This window comes from Schistocerca americana, chromosome 3, assembly GCF_021461395.2.
Source record: "Schistocerca americana isolate TAMUIC-IGC-003095 chromosome 3, iqSchAmer2.1, whole genome shotgun sequence".
NCBI classification, from domain to species: Eukaryota; Metazoa; Arthropoda; class Insecta; order Orthoptera; family Acrididae; genus Schistocerca; species Schistocerca americana.
Window position 1 is genome coordinate 236997161 of NC_060121.1, and position 24470 is coordinate 237021630.

The following is a 24470-nucleotide window of genomic DNA, read 5'->3' on the forward strand; positions in this document are numbered from 1 at the left end:
GTAAAATAAACAATTGTTCATTGAACTAAATCGCAATATAATTTTAAAATAACATTAGAGACACTGCGCTTCATTGAAGGGTCTTTCTAATAGTGCTTGACAGATATCAGTGCTAACTGTAATAGCTCTGGAGCAAAACTGTATGGGTCAGTTCAGAAAGAATACAACGAAATAAATGACTACTAAATTGTTTCTTGAAAGACAAAGGCGGGTTGTGTATGAGACCATTGTTTTGCACCTCTCGTGCATTAGAGTTTGCAGAACTCGAGGATCGGTGCTAACTCGAACGTTCTTTACAGATTTTTTTTAAAAAATCCTAAGATATTAATAAAAAGGTACTTTTTGCCACTTGCCGCCTTTCTAGCATTATCAACAATAGTTTACTATTCATTTTCATAGCCTAATATTTGAAATTAATATTTTAATGGGGAGTAAAAAAATTATGTAACTGCACCACTACAATACGATGTATAAATAAATGGGGAGATCCATTGCTCTTGGATTGCACTGTTAGCAACAAATCAACAGAAATAGTAACAGCCGTAAAATACCTAGGTGCATACTTGCAGAGAGACCTAAAATAGATCCAGCACGTAAATGTGAATGTGGAGAACAGCTTTGTATAGAAGTAAATCATTCCCTTTATGATCCGTAAAATCAGGGTATTAAAGAATTTGAGGTTGGTGTTACACAAGAATTCTGAAAACAAAATGGCCTGATACGGTAAGAAATTGGGAGATGCCCCACAGCACGGGGTTGGGAATGAATATTTGGAAAACATTAGCTAGAAGAAAATGCTACGTGATGGGTCATCTGTTAAGATACCGGGGAATAATTTCTGTCGTATTGAAAGGAACAGAAAGGGCAAAAATTATATGTGTAGATAAATACTGGAAAACAGACAATAAGTATGGCGTTGCGTGTAAGTGTCGCTCCGATACGAACATGTTGAAACATGATAAAAAATCGTGGTGGGCCAAATATAATCAGTAAGATAACAAAAGAAGTTCGGACATTTTGCTACAGGGCCAAATCGTGTGGTATTTTACTAAGCACCTTACCTAAAAGTAATAGGGAACAGCTAGCTAGAGAACGAACTCGTTAGGGCAATGCCTTACAATTTTTTTTTGTTTCGATCCCCAAGCAATATGGTCATACTCTCTTTCTCAGAAAACGTCCGACTTGACCTTATAGACTATGAAATTTCTACACGCCTTCCAGGTTGTGAGCCGATTTGGAACGAACAAGATATTGATCACGGTTGCCTCGTTAAGTGTACTATCAGTTATCGACGCTCCACTATTACCGATGAAGGATGGAAGAAGAACGACTAAGCTTGAACGCCCCATCGACGGCAAGGTCATCCGAGCGCGGTCTCAAGTTCAAGGATGAAATGTTTACAAATTGTTCCAATGCCATTTAGAAATATTGTGGGAAATATAAACTTGGGTGGTTGGACGGTGACAAAAGTCACCATACGTGAATGTGAGCCCAATGTGCTAACCACTGTACCACCTCGCTCTTTATTCTGGTTATTGTATTGTTTCTGTATCATAGTGAAGCTACTTTTCTTTAGTTTCATAAGGATTATTCTTTCATTCATAGTTCCCATTGCGTCTATATCCACAGCCATGGACAATTATCCAAATCGTACAAATTGTTTTTCGGTAGCTCTTTTAGGAAATTCTGTTATTTTTGAAATTCACGCATTTTCATAATGTTCAGTTAATGTAAAAGGTGTATCAAGAAGAATCATCCGATTTATCACGTCTGTATTTCTGAAACCAGGAAACATACAATATAAAATGAATTTTGTTTTTTGATGAACGGGAAACTCAATTTTTTTTCACATCTTTTCATAGGTGTTCAATATGCCCCCCTTGAGGTGCACGTCATATGTCTATGCAGTATTCAAATTGTTTCCATATTGTCATCATGTCTTGAATTACAGCTTCCACAGCTGCTGTTATGCGATGTTTCAGCTCATTCATTATTGTGGTACTGGAGGTACATAAACAGAGTCCTCTATAAACGCCCACAAGAAATAATCACATGCAGTCAGATCCGGTGACTTTGCAGGCCAGTAATGTAATTCTGGACCACTTGTCCAGTGCGACCGATCCATCGTTTAGTAATACTTAGTTTTAAAAATTCCCTCATTTTCAGGTTCCAGCATGGCGGTGCCCTATCCTGTTGGTAAATGAAGCCGTTCGAATCAGTCCTAACTGTGGAAAAAGAAAGTTCTCAGGCGTATCGAGAAATGTGCTTCCTGCAACAGAATTCTCAGAAAGAAAAATGGACCATATGTCTTTTACTGTGAAACTGGGCAAAACACATTAAATTTTGGAAAGTCACTCTCATGTTGTACAGCTTCATGTAGTTGTTCCGTATCGCATAGTCTCAAATTATGACGGTTCTCCTTTCCATTTAAATGGAATGTTGCCTCGTCACTAAACACTAAGCGTGGAAGAAAATTCTCATCCTCCATCTTGCCAAGAACGAAATTATAGAACTCCACACGTTGTTGTTTCTCACCTTCACGAAGAGCTTGCAGTAGCTGAATTTTGAATGGTTTCATGTGTAAACGTCGACGCAACACACGCCAGACGGACAGTGGAGGCATGCTGGGCTGTCGAGCTGCGCGGCGAACGGATTTCTGCGGACTCCTTGTGAAACTATGGCGGATGCGTTCGACGTCTGTGTCAGACACTCGGGGATGTCCCAGCGATTTGCCTTTACACAAAAATCCAGTTTCTCTGAATTGCTCATGGCATCACCTAATGCTCTGTGCTGTAGGAGGATCCACAATGTACCTAGCACGAAAGTCACGCTGAACCCTTATTACTGACCCGCACTGCGCGAAACGTAGAATACAAAACGCTTTCTGTTGTCGCGACATCATTATTACTAGAGCTGAAGTGGGCGCACATTGCTGCTACCTAGCGGGAGCCATGCAGAACTCGAGAGTTTGCTCTTTCCAGCATTACATTGTTTACGCACAGATCTCAAATAACATAATAGTTATGATTTTTTTAATCGGATGATATCTTTTTGTACACCCTGTACTTTAAAGTGTTGTATGCCCAATTGTCTAAAGGGAATTCTATGTAAGGTTCTGCAGTGGACACTACACATTATCCTCATTACTTGTTTCTGTACAACGAAACAATCTTGCTCATTGAAGAGGTGTCCTAGTATATGAGCATAACACATTCGCTGATGGTATTGCTATCCTCGGTAAAAGTGAGGAAGAACTGCATGAATTGCTGAATGGAATGAACAATGTTAGAGCACACATTACGGTCTGAGAGTAATATGAGGAAAGGTGAAAATAATGATGAGCAGCAGAGATGAAATCAACGATAATCTTACGGTCAAAATTGGTGACCGCGAAGTAGACGATATGAAGTAATTCTGCTGCCTGGGAAGCATTCCAATACATGGCGAACGACATAAGAAGACATAAAAAGCTAACTAATACGCCAAAAAATAACATTTCTGGCCAAAAGAGGTCTACAATAATCAAACATCGACATTACTTGGAGGAAGAAATTTTTGAGAAGCTACGCTTCGAGCACAGCACTGTACGGAAATTAATTATGGACCGGAAGAAAAGAGAATCGAAGTGTCTGAGATTTGATGCTATAGCAGTATGTTGAAAATTAGACGGGCGGATTAGCAATAAATGACAAGGTTAGCAGCTGAATCGGCGGGGAGAGGAACCTCTGAAAAAATTGACAAGAAGAAGGAAACAGATGATAGGCTATGTGTTAAGACATCAATGGGTAACACCCGCTGTGTGTCAGAGAGCGGTAGAGGGTAAATAATGTAGGGGAATGTTCCAAGACATCCATATAATAATTGAGAACATTAGGTGAAAGTGCTACTCTGCTATGAAGAGGCTGGCACAATGCTGGAATTCGTGGTTGGCCTCCTCAGACCAGTAAACCACTAAAAACACTGATTAAAAAGTGAATGAAAATTTCAAAAAAGAAAAATCATAGTAATAACATTTCAGGATAACAAAATAGTAAACATCAAGAAAGAAACTCTCTACTAAAATACTACAAAACTCTCACATGCTATGTGAAAAAGGAGAATTAGTTTTTATGGACATCAAGAAACTAAACGAAGCTTTGATTCCTTACGTAGCCTCATAGCGAAACCTAATTGGTTTAGAAAAGTGAAAAAGACCTAAAAGAATAAAAAATTACAGAATAGTCATTACTCCACAGAACATCTCGGAAAAGACTAAACCACAAGGTTCCAAGACAAATTTAAAATTAAGTCGGTACCTATCATCTCGCAAGAGCGGAGAAGAAGAATGTAAGAGAGAATAAAAAAATTCTGGGATTAAAGCATGGAACAACAGGCAAGGAAATGATATTCATAGCACTGCAAAAACGATGGGACGAAAGATGATGAAGAAGAACAAGAAGAAGAAGAAAAAGAAGAACAAGAAGAAAATACAAAAAGCACGTCAAATGTTCAAATGTGTGTGAGATCTTATGGGACTTAACTGCCAAGGTCATCAGTCCCTTAGCTTACACACTACTTAACCTAACTTATCCTAAGGACAAACACACACACCCATGCCCGAGGGAGGACTCGAACCTCCGCCGGGACCAGCCGTACAGTCCATGACTGCAGCGCCTAAGAAAAAGCACGTCAACTTCTTGACAATTCCATCTCCAGTGTCCGTCATTATGCCCAACGCAAAGTGACCCTTAGAAGTTTGAGAAGATGTATGACAGCTGAACTGCAGTTCAGGTTCTTATGAATGTAAATGCACAACAATTTAGATTTTTCTGTAACTTATTGCCATTCACTCAAGCCTTATTTCCAGTAGGGTGGTCAGGTGTTAAGCGGTAAAGAATTTAATGAATTCTGGTTTATCTAATCTCGGTGAAAGTCCGTTTTCAGGTAACCTGTCAATGCTTACCAAGAAAGTTTTATTTACATTTTTAGGTTTTCAATTTAGGGCGTTACTATAATGCTTGCATCGTCAGCAAAGATAATTATTTCGACTTCTACGATACAGAGGGGATGCTCGAAAGGCAATGAACATGCATTTTGGGACGTCAGATAAACCACTTTTTTCATTACGAGAACCACTGGATTGTTTTCCGCGTCCCTCCGACACGCTTTACATACCATCCACTGCTAGCACTGCCCCATGCCGTCTGTAGTAGGTTACTGCACGTTGACGTCGAACATGGCCGGCGATCACTTAACTGTGACGGGATCACATTTACACTCTATGATCAAAAGTATCCGGACATCTGGCTGAAAATGATTTACAAGTTCGTGGCGCCCCCCCCCCCCCCCTCCCCACCCAAATCGGAAATTCTGGAATTCAGTGTGGTGCTGGCCCAGATGACAGCTTCCGCTCTCGCAGGCATATGTTCAATCATGTGCTGCAAGGTTTCTTGGGGAATGGCAGCCCATTATTTATGGACTGCTGCACTGAGGAGATGTATCGATGTCGGTTGGTGAGCCCTGGCACGACGTCGGCTTTCCAAAACATCCCAAAGGTGTTCTGTAATAATCAGGTCATTATGAGGATTAGGACATTGTCATTTTGAACTGATTTTTTTATCTGATCAGACGTTTCTTTTGCAACCACGTGGTGACTGCAGAACAAAAGGAGATTCACTCTCTTTAAATTACTGAGGCCAGTCCATCACAGGAATGTCATTGTCGTGTAACCACTTCGGCACAGGCCGTGCATCATGCACACTTGCTCGATCGTGTTGAAAGATGCAATCGCCAGCCCCGAACTGCTCTTTAACAGTTGGAAGAAAAAAGGTGCTTAAAACATCAATTTAGGCCTGTCCTGTGATGGTGCCACGCAAAATAAGGGGTTCAAGGACATCCATGAAAAACATAACCACACCACAACACCACCGCCTCCAAATTTTACTGTTGACACTACACACGCTGGCAGATGACGTTCACCGGACATTCATTATACCTTCACCCTGCCATCGGATCGCCATATTGTGTACCGTGATTCTTCACTCCACACAACGGTTTTCCACTATTCAATCGTCCAATGTTTACGCTCCTTACACCAAGCGAGGCGTCATTTGGCATTTACCAGCGTGATATGTGGCTTATGAGCAGCCGCTCGAACATGAAGTCGAAGTTTTCTCACCTCCCGCGTAAATGTCCTAGTACTTGCAGTGGATGCTGATGCACTATGGAAATCCTGTGTGGTGGTCTGGATAGATGTCTGCCTATTAAACATTACGACCCTCTTCAATGGTCGGCGGTCTCTGGCAGTCAACAGACGATGTCGGCCTGTACGCATTTGTGCTGTACGTGTCCCTTCACGTTTCCACTTCAGTATCACATCGGAAACAGTGGACCTAGAGATGTTTAGGAGTGTGGAAAACTCGCGTACAGATGTATGATAAGTGACAGCCCATCACCTGACCACGTTCGAAGTCCGTGAGTTCCGCGGAGCGCCCCATTCCGCTCTCCCACGATGTCTAATGACTGCTGATGTAGCTGATATGGAGTACCTGGCAGTAAGTCGCAGCAGTGTCCCTTTGACTGTTAAAAGGTATCACCCAAAGATGTAAACAACCATTCATGAGTAGACCCTATTAGACGGAGGGGACCCGACAGCCGATCAGTTCCAGTCATTTCATAAGGAAGGTACCCGGATCGTGTTGTCTGTATTTCAACCCTGCCTAGACCGTCAATATAGCGGTTCGATCGCGTCTGCATTGCTACTATGTTCCAGGAAGGGCTTACAACAAGGGAAGTGTCCCGGCGTCTCGGAGTGAACCAAAGCGAAGTTGTTCGGACATGGAGGAGATACAGAGAGACAGAGAGATAGAGAGACAGAAACTGTCGATGACATGCCTCACTCAGGCCGCCCAAGTGCTGCTACTGCAGTGGCTGACCGCTACCTGGCGATTATGGCTCGGAGGAACCCTGACAGCAACGCCACCATGTTGAATAATGCTTTTCGTGCAGCTACAGGACGTGGTGTTACAACTCAAACTTGGGCAATAGGCTGCATGATGCGCAACTTCACCCCGATGTCTATGGCGAGCTCTGTCTTTGCAACCACGACACCATGCAGCGCAGTACACATGGGCCCTACAACATGCCGAATGGGCCGCTCATGATTGGCATCAAGTTCTCTTCACCGATGAGTGTCGCATATGCCTTCAACCAGACAATCGTCGGAAACGTGTTTGGAGGCAACACGGTCAGGCTAAACGCCTTAGACACATTATCAAGCGAGTGCACCTAGGTGGAGGTTCCCTTACGTTTTGGGGTGGCATTATGTAGGGCCGACGTAGTTCACTGGCGGTCATGGAATGCGCCGTAACGGCTGTACGATACGTGAACGCCATCCTCCGACCGATAGTGTAACCATATCGGCTGCATATTGGTGAGGCATTCGTCTTCATGGTCAACAATTCGCGCCCCCATCGCCCACATCAAGACTTCCTTCAGGATAACGACATCGCTCGATTAGAGTGGACAGCATGTTCTCCAGACATGAAACCCGTCGAACATGCCTGGGATAGATTGAATAGTTCTCTTTATGGACGACGTGACCCACTAACCGCTCTAAGGGATCTACACCGAATCGCCGTTGAGGAGTCGAACTATCTGAAGCAACAGTGCCTTCATGAACTTGTAGATAGTATGCCACGACGAATACAGGCATGCATTAATGTATGAGGACGTGCTACTGGGTACCAAGGACACCAGTGTGTATAGCAATCTTGACCACCACCTCTGAAGGTCTCGCTGTATGGTGGTACAAAATGCAATAGGTGGTTTTCATGAGCAATAAAAAGGGCGGAAATGATTTTATGTTGATCTCTATTCCAATTTTCTGTACAGGTTCCGGAACTCTCGGATCCGAGGATATGCAAAACTTTTTTGATGTGTGTATACTGTGTTTCACAATTATTATTACATTGTTTTAGGTGTTGTAAAGCGGACATACGGTAACAGATGATGTTTTGACAAGGAAATCCTATCCGGCTATGTATCGTTCGAATATAGAATAAGTCCGAAGATCGCATCATTTTCATATATCCACGTTCACGGTACGGTACGTAATGCGAGAGCCGCACAATCCATGTACCGAGAAAACTTTCCTAATCACCTTAGTCCATCGTATACCATTTTGTTCCGGCTACAACAATGGCTCCGTGGAATTTAGCCGTTAGTTTAGCCCAGAAACAAGTGAGATGAACTGTATTAGTTGCATTATGAGATGTTCAAGTCAGCAGTGATTTGTGAAATCAGGACGGGAATAAAATTCATTTGTCAGATTGTACTATTTGTCCCCGTTTTAAAAGATTTTCTTTTGGTATTTTGCTTCTGTCTGCAGTCTCTTAAGCGATTTCCATGCTTCTCAGTTTTCTTAATGATTTTTAGACGTTGACCTCATTTTCGTTTTGATTTTGGTTCCAATACATAACGTTCTTGCTCGGGATAGCACCCCAGTATAGGGGGTAGAGATAGCTCTCCGAAAGCATTCCTCTCCATGTAACATGGAGCCCTCTGGACACATAGCTGTTCCAAGAATTAACGCACAAATTTGGGATGTTGAGAAGTTATGCTTACATTTTGTGGATGATTTTGTTTGAACCTCGCCAGGGATTTTGGGAGTGTGGTCACCACAGACACATTGCCCTGGCCAACTACATCTCGTTTAACAACGTACATCGAGTTGTTATCATCATTCTGTTCTGGTTGACCATTGATAAAAATGTCCGCCCCGGTAGCTGAGTGGTCAGCGTGACACTCTGTCAATCCTAAGGGCCCGGGTTTGATTCCCGGCTGGGTTGGAGATTTTCTCCGCTCAGGGACTGGGTGTTGTGTTGTCCTAATCATCATCATTTCATCCCAATCGACGCGCAGGTCGCCGAAGTGGCGTCAAATCGAAAGACCTGCACCAGGCGAACGGTCTACCCGACGGGAGGCCCTAGCCACACGACATTTCCATTGATAAAAATGCGCGAAACAGTAATCTCTGTTCCATTACCTCAAGTATTCGCATTTTCGGTTTCCGAATTGGGAGGCATTACTGGACATACGATTTGTTGATTTAGAGAATTCACTACATGATCTAACCGACAGCGTCGGAACCACTTAAGACTGTTTGAAGATGATTTTTGTATAAGAAAATAGCAACGCCAGAAGACGGTATCTACTTGCAGAATGACCTGCAGAGGATTAATTAATGGAGCAGGCTCTGTCAGACGACCCTGAACGTAAATAAATACTGGGCATTCGTAGGAAAAGAAATCCACTACTGGACAAGTACACTATTAATGACAAATTACTGGAAACATTATCTACCGAAAAATATCTAGCAGGAACTGTCCAGAGCAACCTTAAGTGGAATGACCATATTAAAAAAATATATCAGGTAAACCAGACAGGCCAGACTGAGATTAATGGGAAGAATCGTAATGAAACGTCTCATTCACGATGAATTGTCTTACAATGTGCTTATTCGACAGATACTTCAGTACTGTTTATCGATCTGGGACCCTTACCCGCTAGGACTGATAGTAAAGTTGGAGAAGATCCAACGAAGAGCAACGCGTTTCCTCACAAGATCGTTTAGTACGCGCAAGATCGTTACAGAGGTGCTCAACAAACTCCAGTGGCACATTCCAGTGGCAACACTGAGAGGCTTAGTATTGAAATTTTGAGAGAGCACTTTCCCGGAAGAGAAGAAGAATATATTAATTCCTCCCACACACATCTTTCAAAGTTACCACAAAGAAAAAATACGAGAAATTAGAGTAAATGCAGAGGCTTACAGACAATCATTCTTTTCTGTGCCCCCAGCGAGTAGAACAGGGAAGAGGGGCCGTGTGGTGTGGCCGCGCGGTTTGAGGCGCCATGTCACGGACTGCGCGGCCCCTCCCACCGGAGGTTCGAGTCCTCCCTCGGGCATGGGTGTGTGTGTATTGTTCTTAGCATAAGTTAATGTGTTTAACAAGTGCGTAAGTCTAGGCACCGATGACCTCAGCAGTTTGGTCCCTTAGGGATTCACACACATTTTTTTGGGGAAGGGAGCAACAGTTAGTGGTATCAGAAGTACCCTATGCCACGTACAGTTACCTGCCTTGCGGAACGTAATGTACATGTAGATAGAAAGTGCTAAATATATCAGCGATCGTGTTCTGTGGAATGCGTGCCGTTGATCGAACAGTACTTCATCCGTTCCCTACGGTGTTGTTAATCGGTAGTGTTGGGAACCACTGATGAGAAATTCATTCTCTCTGCAGTTAATATTGGCAGTTATAATCAGATCCGGCCTTGTCCTCCAGTTGGCTCCTCAACTGGTTTCAACGTGACTGAATGGACACCATTCTTAGCAATAGATAAGAAAATTCATTTACGTTAGCAAATATAAAGCACAAGGCCGAAGGTGTCATCAGACACACTAATCGATCAGAAATCTTCGAGACTAAACAGTTGGCTGCCAATCAGCGTCTATTACAGACACATCAGACAGAAAATTAGACATCCCCAAGGACGCATCGACCTAATACCGTGTAACACTGACTCTGGCATTGGAAACAGTCTCAATTCGCCGAGGAAGAGTCCACATGTTCTTGCAGGTATGTCATATTGAACTGGAGTCACTATCTGATGACTGTATCATGTACAGCTGCCGAGTCACGGACATGTGGCCTGCTGCCTTACGCCCCTTATTCCAAATACTTCTAGATATTTTGAAACGACCCCTTAAAAAAATTAATGAATTACTGTGCTGGGAAACCCCTTACGTTATTTGATTTCAAACAGCTGAGCAAAACTGAACGTACTCAGACATTACTCTCTTTACTTATTCCAATCAACACTAAACTGACACACAATATTTTTAGCGCAACGCAATCTGACTTTCAATAATCCCTACAAAAGAATGGCCCTGACTAACAATAACCTACACCTTTCATGAATCACTTACCTCACAACAATTTTCATTACTCGAACTACTGCAACACAGCGAGCGCCACTACTGCCAGCTAAGTAAAAGATTCTAACTACTGAAGGCACTAGCTACTGATAGGCATACTAAGCAAATGAAAGATTTTGATAGAGAACAAACAGTGTATTTACCTTAATAGTGTTCAAAAGTCATAATATATATATCAGTCCATGACATCCAGTCTTACAAATTTACTGTCTTTGATGGACACACGTCCAGATCATCCGCTCTCAAAACTCCGCCATCTCACTCCCCACATCCACCACTGCTGGCGGCTCACCTCCAACTGCGCAACGCTACTCGCTGTTAACATCCAACTGCCCAACACTACAATAGCAAATTCCAACAATGCAAACCAGCCACAGACTGCACACAACAGAGTCAGTGATTTTCATACAGAGCGTTACATGGCGTTACCAACATAAAAACCTAAACAGCTTACTTACCATTTTAAATGAGATTAAGTCTGGTGTTTTTCCAAGCCAGTAGGGATGCGATTAAGTACCTCAGTGTTCGTCAAATGACGAAAGAATGTGTGTCGCCCTGTGAAGGGGAGTCATGTCATCTTGGAAGATGACAGGATCCACCACGTAAACATTATGAAGATTTGCGCGAAAAGGCAACAATGGATCACCGAAAAGTCCAAATTAGCACCATGGATCGCGTTCATGGTAACCCAAATAAGTGGATCTAAGTCAATGTCTGAATGAATAGATTGGATTAGATTAGGTTTAGTTTTCGTTCCACAGATCCAAAAAATGAGAAGATTCTCGTGGGAGTGAAGCACGTCTGAAAGTTTAACATGAAACATTTGAATATAATATTTACTACCCTGATCATTTGTCAGAAGATTGTCGAAATAGGTGAATGCAACGCGGTGAACTTGCACAGTAGAACAGTTCAGTGCGGGAAGTCCGAAAACTAAGTTCACCAGCAGTGCATTGCATTCACAGTGGAGCCAATGTCCCAATGCCGCGGCGTGTGTCCTAAGCGAGTACACCTGGTGAGCAGGCAGGCAGAAACAGCACGCTGAGCAAGGCAGTGTGTGACAGCGAGGGATCCAGCAGGAAGCGAGACAGACGTAGGCAAGCCTTGGTGCACCTCCGTAACGATTCACTTTGCAGCTTTCCTCACTTTGTGTTTTTCAAGAGAACTAAAGTACCAAGACGAATTGTTACGAAAATTTAGCAGTGGGAGTGGCTACTGACGGCTAGGAATAAAAGAGGACAGTTCGGTCATTAGGAATGACATCTAAGAGCAAAACCCTTTCCCCAACCGTAACAAATACGCCAGCCGACAGGCCGCGAGGGTCAAGGTGGTTCACCTCGGTCCTCGGTCCTCTGGTAACTATCAGGTAACAGTTTGTGCAAGATTGTTCCAGTTCTCTGGCACACCTTTGTTACATTGTTGGGCGAGGATGACCGCAGCTTTGTGAGCTGCCTGGAGCCATCTTCGAGATCAGTTCGAAAACGACCCCTGATGAGCCACTCAAGAGCCTTGTCGTCGCGACTACGAGCTACAGCACATGCTGCTCAAATGTCACAGCCTCCGATCAACTACTATGTCAGAACAAAAACCGATAATACGTCAATAAACAGTGCCTGGTTAGGAAACTGCGTAGGGCATCACGACATACGTCAACTCCACAAGACTGTGTGGAAAGGCCAGAGGAGTGTCCGAGCATTCCCACATCCACTCAGAGGTCCAGTCGGAGTAACATAGCAGCAGACAGATGTGAAGATCTGCCTCCAGGACCTAGCAAAGAACAGAAGACGCCGTCTGGACTCTACTGAATAAACATGTCTTACGATCGATTCGTCTGTCATTGCATACATTGCGTCAGCCGACGCTTCCAGGAACCTACCACGGTGGGGGCATTAACCTGGCGTGAGGGCCCCTGCACTACGATAAAACACATCCAAAACGTCACAGAACCACCTCTGACCAGAACTACACCCTCCAGACGTGGTGGGTGAAACGCAGTGGACGGTATTATTATTACCAGAGCCAAAATAGCGTCTCCTTGGACCACATCCATCTTCAGTCAGTTAGTGTCCAGATTCTGTGTAATTTGGCCATCTGATGACATTCATGTTGATATGCCGCTGTGGACAGTGACACATTTAGAGACACCAAAATCCAGATGCCCATGTATACTGTTCCACTGTTCGCTTGCGAACTTGTTGGGATGGCCCTGCGTCCACTGACAATACCAGCTCCATCAGTTACTGATACCGATTGTCATCCATAAGGTGTGACAGCCGCCTCTAGCCGCTGTTGTTTAAGATCCTTTTACGAACACTGTCGTTGCTCAGAGTTATATGGATGTGAGTGATACAGCATTCCCTGTAGACATGTCAGACAGTCCTCGGTGATGCACCAGCAAATTGAACAACTTAATTCGCTGAGTGGTCACGTGAGCAATCACACACGATAGCTTGTTTCTGCGAATCTGTCACATCTCGACGTCGACCCATTTTCCTACGCCGATTCCATCCAACAGAGTGTCACACAAACATTACTTCACTTCCATAACTCTTCAGCGGCGGAGGTTCACATGGCCGTCTGGTTTCAGTCCAACATCATCTAAAGTGGTCCAAAGCAAATGTGTGCTCTGTCAATGGGGTGAATAATATTTTGTCCGTTGATCTCAGTGTCATAATTAGGTAAGACGAGAAGGTGCAAAATGAATTCTCAGAAAATTATGAAACCACACGAAAGTTAGACTGTGCTGTGGTTGTCAACGAAATAGTGGAGAACACGACACGTCAAGGGTGTATTCATAGCACTGTTTTGTTTGTGGTTTTGTGGCCGGCGGTCGCAGCTGACATTTTAGTTTGACAAGTGATCAATATGTATGCTGTTTAATTCCAGCACTCCGTAAGGCAGAATGCAGATATTCGTCACTCTATCCTGGACGCAGGCGCGCTAGGATGCCAATAATAATGGACTGCACTTGCACAACCTGTTCCAGCGAGAAACTGCTGGTGATGAGTATTTTCACGCTCTAAATATCTCCTCTATGTAATGAGTTTTGACGGAATTACGTAAGAAATCAGAGCGCATTAAAATTCATGAGGGAGTAAGTGAGTAGTAAACCACACTATGGCCAATTTTCTACTGAATAGTACCAAAAGTTAATGGGAACAACTTGCTGGGAATTACACAGGGAAAGTGAGATTAGTCGGTTCACTAACAGAGAAATATGGCTCAGCAGGAATATTATCCCTCTTAAGTGAAAACTGAGCTCCAAACTTACTTCAGTGCAGCTACATTATAATCCCGATGGAAAATGAGTAGGCCCTACATCATCAGTAAAATAATTCCCCCTTTCTTCGTCCTGTTTAATCGCTGATATCAGTGCTAAGATTAGCTCAAATCAAAATTGAAAACATACTTCATTAGCACCCGTGCAAATTATTTGAACATATAGATTCATTAATAGAAAAGTTATGTTACCTACATGCCAAGTAGCAGTGTTCGCTATAACGCTGCATGAAAAACAGCAAATCGGTTCCATATTTCTACATCTCCATCTACGTGATTACTCTGCTATTCACAATAAAATGCCTGGCAGAGATTCCAATGAACCACCTTCAAGCCGTCTCTCTACCGTTCCACTATCGAACATCTTGCGGGAAAAACGAGCACTTCAATTTTTCTGTTCGAGCCCTGATTTCTCTTATTTTATCGTGATGATCTTTTCTCCCTATGAAGGTGGGTGCTAACAGAATGTTTCTGCAATCGGAGGAGAAAACTGGTGATTGAAATTTCATGAGAAGATCCCGTCGCAACGAAAACGTCTTCGTTTTAATGATGCCCACTGCAATTCATGTCTCATATCTGTGCCACTATCTCCCTTACTCCACGATAGTACAAAACGTGCCGCCCTTCTTTGAACTTTTTCAATGTCATCCGTCAGTCCCACCTGATGCAGATCCCACATCGCACAGAAATACTCCAGAATAGGACGGACAGGTGTGGTCTAAGCAGTCTCTTTAGTAGACCTGTTGCACCTTCTAAGTGTTCTTACACTAATCGCAGTCTTTGGTTTGCTCTACCCACAACATTTTCTATGTTATCATTCCAATTTATGTTATTTGTAATTGTTATCCCTAAGTATTTAGTTGCATTTACAGCCTTCAGTATCTCACCGCGTAATCGAAATTTAGAGGATTTCTTTTAGTACTCATGTCAATAATTCACACTTTTCTTTATTCAGGGGCAATTGCCATTTTTCGCACCATACAGATATGTTATCTAAATCATTTTGCAATTCGATTTGGTCATCTGATGACTTTACAAGGCAGTAAATGACAGCAGCATCTGCAAACCGTCTAAGAAGGCCACTAAGATTGTCTCCTATGGCGTTAATACAGATCAGAAACAATAAAAGGCCTATAAGACTTCCTTGGAGAACGCCGGATATTACTTCTGTTTTACGCGATGAATTTCCGTCTGTTCCTACGCACTGTGACCTTTCTCACAGGAAATCACGAATCCAGTCGCACAACTGAGGCGATATTGAATAGGCACACTGTTTGGTTAGAAGACACTTGTGAGGAACGGCGTCAAAAGCCTAAAAATTCGGAATTAATTTGACATCCCCTGTCAATAGCACTCACTACTTAATAATGTAAAGAGCTAGTTGTGTTTCACAAGAATGATGTTTTCTGTATCCGTGCTGACTAAATGTTAACAAATCGTTATCTTCGAGGTAATTCACACAGTTCGCCGGCCGCGGTGGTCTAGCGGTTCTAGGCGCGCAGTCCGGAACCGCGCGACTGCTGCGGTCGCAGGTTCTAATCCTGCCTCGGGCATGGGTGTGTGTGATGTCCTTAGGTTAGTTAGGTTTAAGTAGTTCTAAGTTCGAGCGGACTGATGACCTCAGAAGTTAAGTCCCATAGTGGTCAAAGCCATTTGAACCATTTGAATTCACACAGTTCGAACTCAGAATATGTTCCAAAACCCTATTGCAAATCGACGTTAGTGATATGGACACAGGATTTATAGGTATAAGTATCATTTGAATGAAGTACACCGCTTAGAGCACTACAAGTGCAGTCGTTTTATACCACGTCGTTAGCATTTACTGAGAAAACCTGGAAATCTACGTATCCGACGTTAGCAGTCCTGTCACACTCAGCTTCCGTCGGAAATATGTGACATGGTTGTAATTAAACTTTCTCTACTTGAAAGGGATTCCTTGAAAGCGAGTGTCTTTAGGACAATGAAAATTTGTCGACACATTCGTAAGGAAATGTGGAAGGCAAATGACGAATAAACCACTGAAAGAAAGACATTTTCATGTCCATCTGAGAGCTGGTTGGTTGGTTGATTTGGGGGAGAGGAGCAAACAGCAAGGTCATAATTCCCATCAGGCTAGGGAAGGAAGTCGACCGTGGCCTTTCGAAGGAACCATCCCGGTATTTGCCTAAAGCGACTTAGGGAAATCACGGAATTCGTAAATCATGATGGCCGAACACGGATTTGGAGCCTCGTTCTCCCGAAAGCAAGTCCAGTGTGCGCCACCTCACTCGGTCCACGTGAGAGCGTAACATTTGTTAACTGCTCACTACGGTCACGTGACAGGTTACATCTATATTCACGATAGCCTGGAACCCCACTGGAAGTACTGTTTTATATACGACCTCAGCACTTTTCGAACAGCGGACCACGGAATATTTAGCGGTCGTTGCACGCCTCGTGCACTGCTTGAAGGTCGCCATTGCGTCCAGTATCAGCCGAGACAACAGTAACTTCTTCAACAATTTGGGCGCAACTGGCCGTCGGCCAGTCTCAGTAACAATTCCCCAATCTCTAGTCAATTCGAACTTCCGAGTCATATTTTTGAACCGCAGTGCGAAAACAGGGCCGCTCCATATTTCTTTAATGCGTCGATAATCGCAAATAGCAGAAGTTGCTGTGCGTTTGGTGAAACAGCTGCTCGCCTTGTCCAGAGCCATGTAAACTGTCTGCAACTGTAATGCAAACTGCCGGCCGGAGTGGCCGAGCGGTTAAAGGCGCTACAGTCTGGAACCGCACGACCGCTACGGTCGCAGGTTCGAATCCTGCCTCGGGCATGGATGTGTGTGATGTCCTAAGGTTAGTTAGGGTAAGTAGTTCTGAGTTCTAGGGGACTGATGACCACAGCAGTTGAACCCATAGTTCTCAGAGCCATTTGAACCATTTTTGTAATGCAAACTGATGCTTATGTTTCAATTCTGTTCGTACAACTACACGTTCCTAACGGCAAATCACGACACTAAAACTAATAAGAACGCATATTTTGCAGCGCACAGTCTAAGCAAAATTTCTATGAAGTTGGGTACGCCTAAGGTAAAAAGTTTTCAGTTTACACTGGTTCAAGCAGCAAAAGTTTAATTATAACCAACTTGCACGTCATTAGCACGGGAAACACGACAACTTTGCACGGATGTACAGTGTCACTGTTATTAACGTTTAAAAGCGCCAGAAGCAACGTAGATGACACTGAGACAAGTAATCTAATATAAGACACAGGGAGTCGCAAATGGTCGGAAAATACCCCAACGATGGGTGACAAATGTTGAACATGTGACGTCAACAGATGACGCACCTCACCACACGTGCTGCAGCTGGGCTTCTGGATCCTACCCACGCCGGTAAGAGGCGGTGCTGCATATTGATCCGCTAGGTTATTCTTTCTTCGAACACCTGTAGTAAATGTTGGGAATTAGGAAATTTGTGCTAAGGACTTACGGGACCAAGCTGCACAGGTCATCGGTCCCTAGGGCTACACGCGACTTAATCTAACTTAAACTAACTTACGCTATTACGCTATGGACAACAAACGCATCCCCATGCCCGAGGGCGGACTCTAACCTCCTACGGGTGGAGCAGCACAAACCGCGACATGGAGCTCTAGACCGTACGTCTACCCCGCGCGGCTTGTTAATGTTATCTGTTGTAAACTTAGAAGTTACAAAATTATTGTACTCGCCGTAACCAAGCAAAAACTGTTCTTATTTTGTGCTTCTTTCCTTTTGTCCCTTCTTCTTCTATTTACAGACCGTATCTACATCTACATCTACATACATACTCCGCAATCCACCATGCGGTGCGTGGTGGAGGGTACCTCGTACCACAACTTGCATCTTCTATCCCTGTTCCACTCCCAAACAGAACGAGGGAAGAATAACTGTCTATATGCCTCTGTACGACCCCTAATCTCTCTTATCTTATCTTTGTGGTCTTTCCGCGAAATGTAAGTTGGCGGCAGTAAAATTGTACTGCAGTCAGACTCAAATGCTGGTTCTCTAAATTTCCTCAGTAGCGATTCACGAAAAGAACGCTTCCTTCCCTCTAGAGACTCCCATCCGAGATCCAGAAGCATTTCCGTAACACTCGCGTGATGATCAAACCTACCAGTAACAAATTTAGCAGCCCGCCTCTGAATTGCTTCTATATCCTTCCTCAATCCGACGTTGTAGGGATCCCAAACGCTCGAGCAGTACTCAAGAATAGGTCGTATTAGTGTTTTATAAGCGGTCTCCTTTACAGATGAACCACATCTTCCCAAAATTCTACCAATGAACCGAAGACGACTATCTGCCTTCCCCACAACTGCCATTACATGCTTGTCCCACCTCATATCGCTCTGCAATTTTACGCCCAAATATTTAATCGACGTGACTGTGTCAAGTGCTACATTACTAATGGAGCATTCAAACATTACAGGATTCTTTTTCCTATTCATCTGCATTAATTTACATTTATCTAAATTTAGAGTTAGCTGCCATTCTTTACACCAGTCACAGATCCTGTCCAAGTCATCTTGTATCCTCCTAGAGTCACTCAACGACGACACCTTCCCGTACACCACAGCATCATCAGCAAACAGCTGCACATTGCTATCCACCCTATCCTAAAGATCATTTATGTAGATAGAAAACAACAGCGGACCTACCACACTTCCCTGGGGCACTCCTAATGATACCCTCACCTCCGATGAACAATCAAATGGTTCAAATGGCTCTGAGCACTATGGGACTTAACATCTATGGTCATCAGTCCCCTAGAACTTAGAACTACTTAAACCTAACTAACCTAAGGACAGCACACAACACCCAGCCATCACGAGGCAGAGAAAATCCCTGACCCCGCCGGGAATCGAACCCGGGAACCCGGGCGTGGGAAGCGAGAACGCTACCGCACGACCACGAGATGCGGGCGATGAACAATCACCATCGAGGACAACGTACAGGGTTCTATTACTTAAGAAGTCTTCGAGCCACTCACATACTTGGGAACCAATCCCATATGCTCGTACCTTAGTTAGGAGTCTGCAGTGGGGTACCGAGTCAAACGTATTCAGTAAAGCAAATTGTTTAAATTTCTGGTAGCGACGACGTTCGGAAGCTTATATCGTTTATTTTCGACGCAATACGCTGGGTTCTTGTTGTACAGTACTTTGCAATAAACCTGTGCAGGACGGTAAATAAAATAGCAATTCTAACCTGAATGTAAACACGTAACTGTATAGCGCAAAACTCGAAGACTGAGCCCCACGCGCTGAAGTTGCTTACGTAACCCGGAGTCACACCGCCTTGACTTGGATTGGGATGATCAAGAGCGACAGGCCGACAGGAACAAAATGGCTCTGAGCACTATGAGACTTAACATCTGAGGTCATCAGTCCCCTAGAACTTAGAACTACTTAAACCTAACTAACCTAAGGACATTACACACATCCATGCCCGAGGCAGGATTCGAACCTGCGACCGTAGCAGTCGCGCGGTTACGGACTGAGCGCCTAGAACCGCTAGGCCACCGTGGCCGGCGACAGGAACAACCACCACACGTACGGCGAAGTACGTCATCGGGTGACGTTCAACATTTATCACATAATTTTGAAGAATTTCCAAAAATTTGCAGCCCTATGTGTTTCATATTAAATTACTTGTCTCCACGTCATCTACGTCGCTTTTGCGGTTTTTAATCGTTAATAAGAATCATTCTGCCACCAGCAGCTAAACGTTTAGCCAGTTCAAAGTTTGAGGAGTTCATTACCATACGACCTCCAATATGACTATGTACATTAGAGTTCTGTGATGTTCAAACCAACCTTCGCATTGATGACAGCTTTACCTTACTTACGACTACGTGCTGTTATCCTACTCGGCGTTTGACAATGAGCAAAACCTCGGAATTAAGTAATATTGATCAGTAATCTACTGGTAGCCTGACGCAAGTGATACCGTTCATGAAGTTCACGACCGAATCATCACCCCTCCTTAGACAATAGTGTTCGTACCAGGCATAAAACAACATCTGTGCCAATAGGACACGAAACCTCCACCTCTTTTGCTCCATATTTAGGCAAATTAGCCGGTTGACTGCTGACACACGCTTCTCCCCTGTTGGTTTAGCGGCCGCAGACCTTTACAAGTGGCGTCGGAGTTCTGGAAGGCGCGCCACGTCACGACGCGACGCCCGCTCGCGAATATCAATATCGCACTGGCGGCACGCCAGCCGACGCCAAATTAAGCACGGACAGCCCTGCGGTGACCTCCTTGTGCGGCGTTTTATAGCAGTGTCTGCGACCAGCTCAGCAGATTAAACCGGTCGCTGCACCGCATCTGGCTGTACCTTCGGAAACCCAAAAGAAGTAGCGTGTAAGAATTAATAATAGTCCGCTACTCTCCGTCCGCTGTTACTGCTTAGCCAGGACTGAAGACCTTCCTAGAATTCGAAACTGGACTCCTCTGATCAGATGAAGGACGAGGGTCTTTTTAAAGGATAGTGTTCTTGCGATTTCACACAGCTGCATTTTGTCGGTTAATGTTCCGTTTGTCCAAGAACAATAACTGAAACCCTACGGGAAACGACCCAGACAATTTAGCTAGCATAATCGATATAATATAGTTTTCCAGTCTGTGCACTAGATGAAAGACACTTACGTACTTGTGAAATGATATAGCCCAATTTTACTGCTTACATGCCCAACCCCGGTAGATGAGTGGTCAGCGCTACAGAATGTCAATCCTAAGGGCCCAGATTCGATTACCGGCTGAGTCGGTGATTTTCTATGCTCAGGGACCGGGCATTGTGATGTCCTACTCATCATTTCATCCCATCGACGCACAAGTCGCCGAAGTGGCGTCAAATCGAAAGACTTGCACCCGGTGAACAGTCTACCCGACGGGAGGCCCTAGTCACACGACACTACTTCTACTTCTACTACTACTACTACTACTACTACTACTACTGTTTACTTGCTGACTGTGGCGCAGTTACACTGTGAAGTAACTCACATGCTGCCTGAGACACTACATGAAACACACAAGATATTATAAGGCCGAAAACGAAACAGGGCGAGTGTGATTTTGGTATCATAACTGTCTCTCTTGAGGAGAAAGTGATGCAGTCTGAATTTGCAACTCTCCTTTAATCCCGTGTGATGGTCACAACAAGGAATTCAGGAATTCAAAGCACACGCTAGTTGAAAGGGTAGGCAAAGAGATACTAAAAAAAAAAAAAGAAAACGTTGAATTAAAAACATTCTGTTGAGGGAAAGGACCTCCCCGACCAGTGTGGATCACGCTATCGCTCCTAATTTTCTCTCTCCAGCTACTGTGATTTGCAAATAGGACACAAACAAATTACAGAGAGAAATTAACAACGCAGGTTATAGGAATGTATAAACTCACAGGCTCCACGTGATGCTTCAAATAGACCATAAAGCAAATTTCATCGTTTAACCATCAAGAAAAACGAATTATTAGTCTCCATATTGAGCAAGCAGTAAAGGAAACAAAAGAAAAATTCGGAGTAGGTATTAAAATCCATGGAGAAGAAATAAAAACTTTGAGGTTTGCCGATGACATTGTAATTCTGTCAGAGACAGCAAAGGACTTGGAAGAGCAGTTGAATGGAATGGATGGTGTCTTGAGGGGAGGATATAAGATGAACATCAACAAAAGCAAAACGAGGATAATGGAATGTAGTCGAATTAAGTCGGGTGATGTTGAGTGTATTAGATTAGGAAATGAGACACTTAAAGTAGTAAAGGAGTTTTGCTATTTGGGAAGCAAAATAACTGATGATGGTCGAAGTAGAGAGGATATAAAATGTAGACTGGCAATGGCAAAGAAAGCGTTTCTGAAGAAGAGAAATTTGTTGACATCGAGTATAGATTTAAGTGTCAGGAAGTCATTTCTGAAAGTATTTGTATGGAGTGTAGCCATGTATGGAAGTGAAACATGGACGGTAAATAGTTTGGACAAGAAGAGAATAGAAGCTTTCCAAATGTGGTGCTACAGAAGAATGCTGAAGATTAGATGGGTAGATCACATAACTAATGAGGAGGTACTGAATAGGATTGGGGAGAAGAGGAGTTTGTGGCACAACTTGACCAGAAGAAGGGATCGGTTGGTAGGACATGTTCTGAGGCATCAAGGGATCACCAATTTAGTATTGGAGGGCAGCATGGAGGGTAAAAATCGTAGGGGGAGACCAAGAGATGAATACACTAAGCAGATTCAGAAGGATGTAGGTTGCAGTAGGAACTTGGAGATGAAGAAGCTTGCACGGGATAGAGTAGCATGGAGAGCTGCATCAAACCAGTCTCAGGACTGAGGACCACAACAACAACAGTCTCCATTTCTGCGACACGGTATTTTCAGCTGAATACTGGTCCCGAAAAAAGGAGAGGATGCCCATCCAAGAGATGCTACACGTAAATAAAACAGGTGGGGAGAAGAGGAATTTGTGGCACAACTTGACTAGAAGAAGAGATCGGTTGGAGGACTCGTTCTGAGGTCACAAATTTTAGAATTCAGGGAAGCGTGGAAGGTAAAAATCGTAGAGGGAGACCAAGGGAAAAGCCCATTCAAAAATATTCAGGTTGCAGTAGTTACTCAATGATGAAGAGGCTTGCACAGGATAGAGTAGCATCGAGAGTGCATCAAACCAGTTTTTGGACTGAAGATCACAACAACGACAATAACATCTGAAATACACTCTGTCGTCCTAATATAGGTGAATACCGCTGTAAATTTTGTTTGGGGAAGAGAATGGCACTTTCAGCTGAGAAAAAATACACACTATTTGCGAGCTACACATGCTGAAAAGACATAGTGCTCACCGTGTAAAAGAAAGCAATGCTAATCACAGTGCCAATGTAATCCAAGAAAGAAAAGGAAAGATATTTATTCATATTTCGAAACTACACACATGCCAACCACAAATACTGTTGGCTAAGACCGGAGCTAGTACATCCAAACGTGTCTCAAAGTAATCATTATTCATAGATACGTCTGCTTGCTACTATATCGTGGAAGAAACGAACTCTCCCTCAAGCTTGAGAGCATTCTCAATGTTCACTGGAAATAGTGATGTCACACCACATGAGGTTCTCAGGTACAGCAAATCATTGTCGATATGACACGCTAGGGATGTCAGTCAGAGACTTCTCTACCGACATACATTCTAGAGAGTGTTCTAAGATGCCCTTAGCACTACGTCAAATGGTTCAAATAGCTCTGAGCACTATGGGACTTAACTTCTGAGGTCATCAGTCCCCTAGAACTTAGAACTACTTACACCTAACTAACCCAGGGACATCACACACATCCACGCCCGAGGCAGGATTCAAACCTGTGACCGTAGCGGTCGCACGTTTCCAGACTGCAGCGCCTAGAACCTCTCGGAGCACTACGTCGTAAGATGCTATAAAAGACAACATCTGGCAGAACACCAAAGATGACGGTTTTTATGAACATATTGTTTTCTGCACAAACAAGAGTATGAACTCATAGAAACATCTGCTATGGTTTAGATTTTGATTCATAATGTTGGAAATATACTAATTGCTATTTACATTTTTTTATATGGCAACAGAACTGTCTTAATTGCAAAATAGAATATATTATTGAAATAAAATTATTATACTGTTCCCTGTGTGTATTCTTGCAGTTGGTGCACCAAATCTATTTACATACATGCATATACACATGGATCACATTCCAGCTATGGGAACCGCAGCCTAGTACTCCATCGCATCTTCTTCTACCCATCGTGCAAATGTCACCCTTATTAAGTTTTCATCGGCCACGATTGATAATACATCCTTGTGTAAACCATATCCGCATATCTCAGTGATTCCAAATCTGTCTCGTCCCATTACCCATCAGTGCAATCAAATATCACCCAGTACAAATCTCGCCCCCTCCCAATGACCACGTCCCTTCCACAACCGTCAACAATATTAGCGTCTAATTAACTTTAGAAATAAGAAAAAAATTGCTTTGGACGCTTTCGATTTTAAAAAGACTACATATAAATGACCTTTAGTTTCTGTAGGTGTTTCATTAAACTAACAATTAATGAGACAATTGATACTGCTTATTTCTGGCAACTTTTTTTTTATAGAATGATGAAGCAATTCTCTACGCATCGCGAGTGCTACCTACAATTCCTTCTCAGAAAACGATCCACA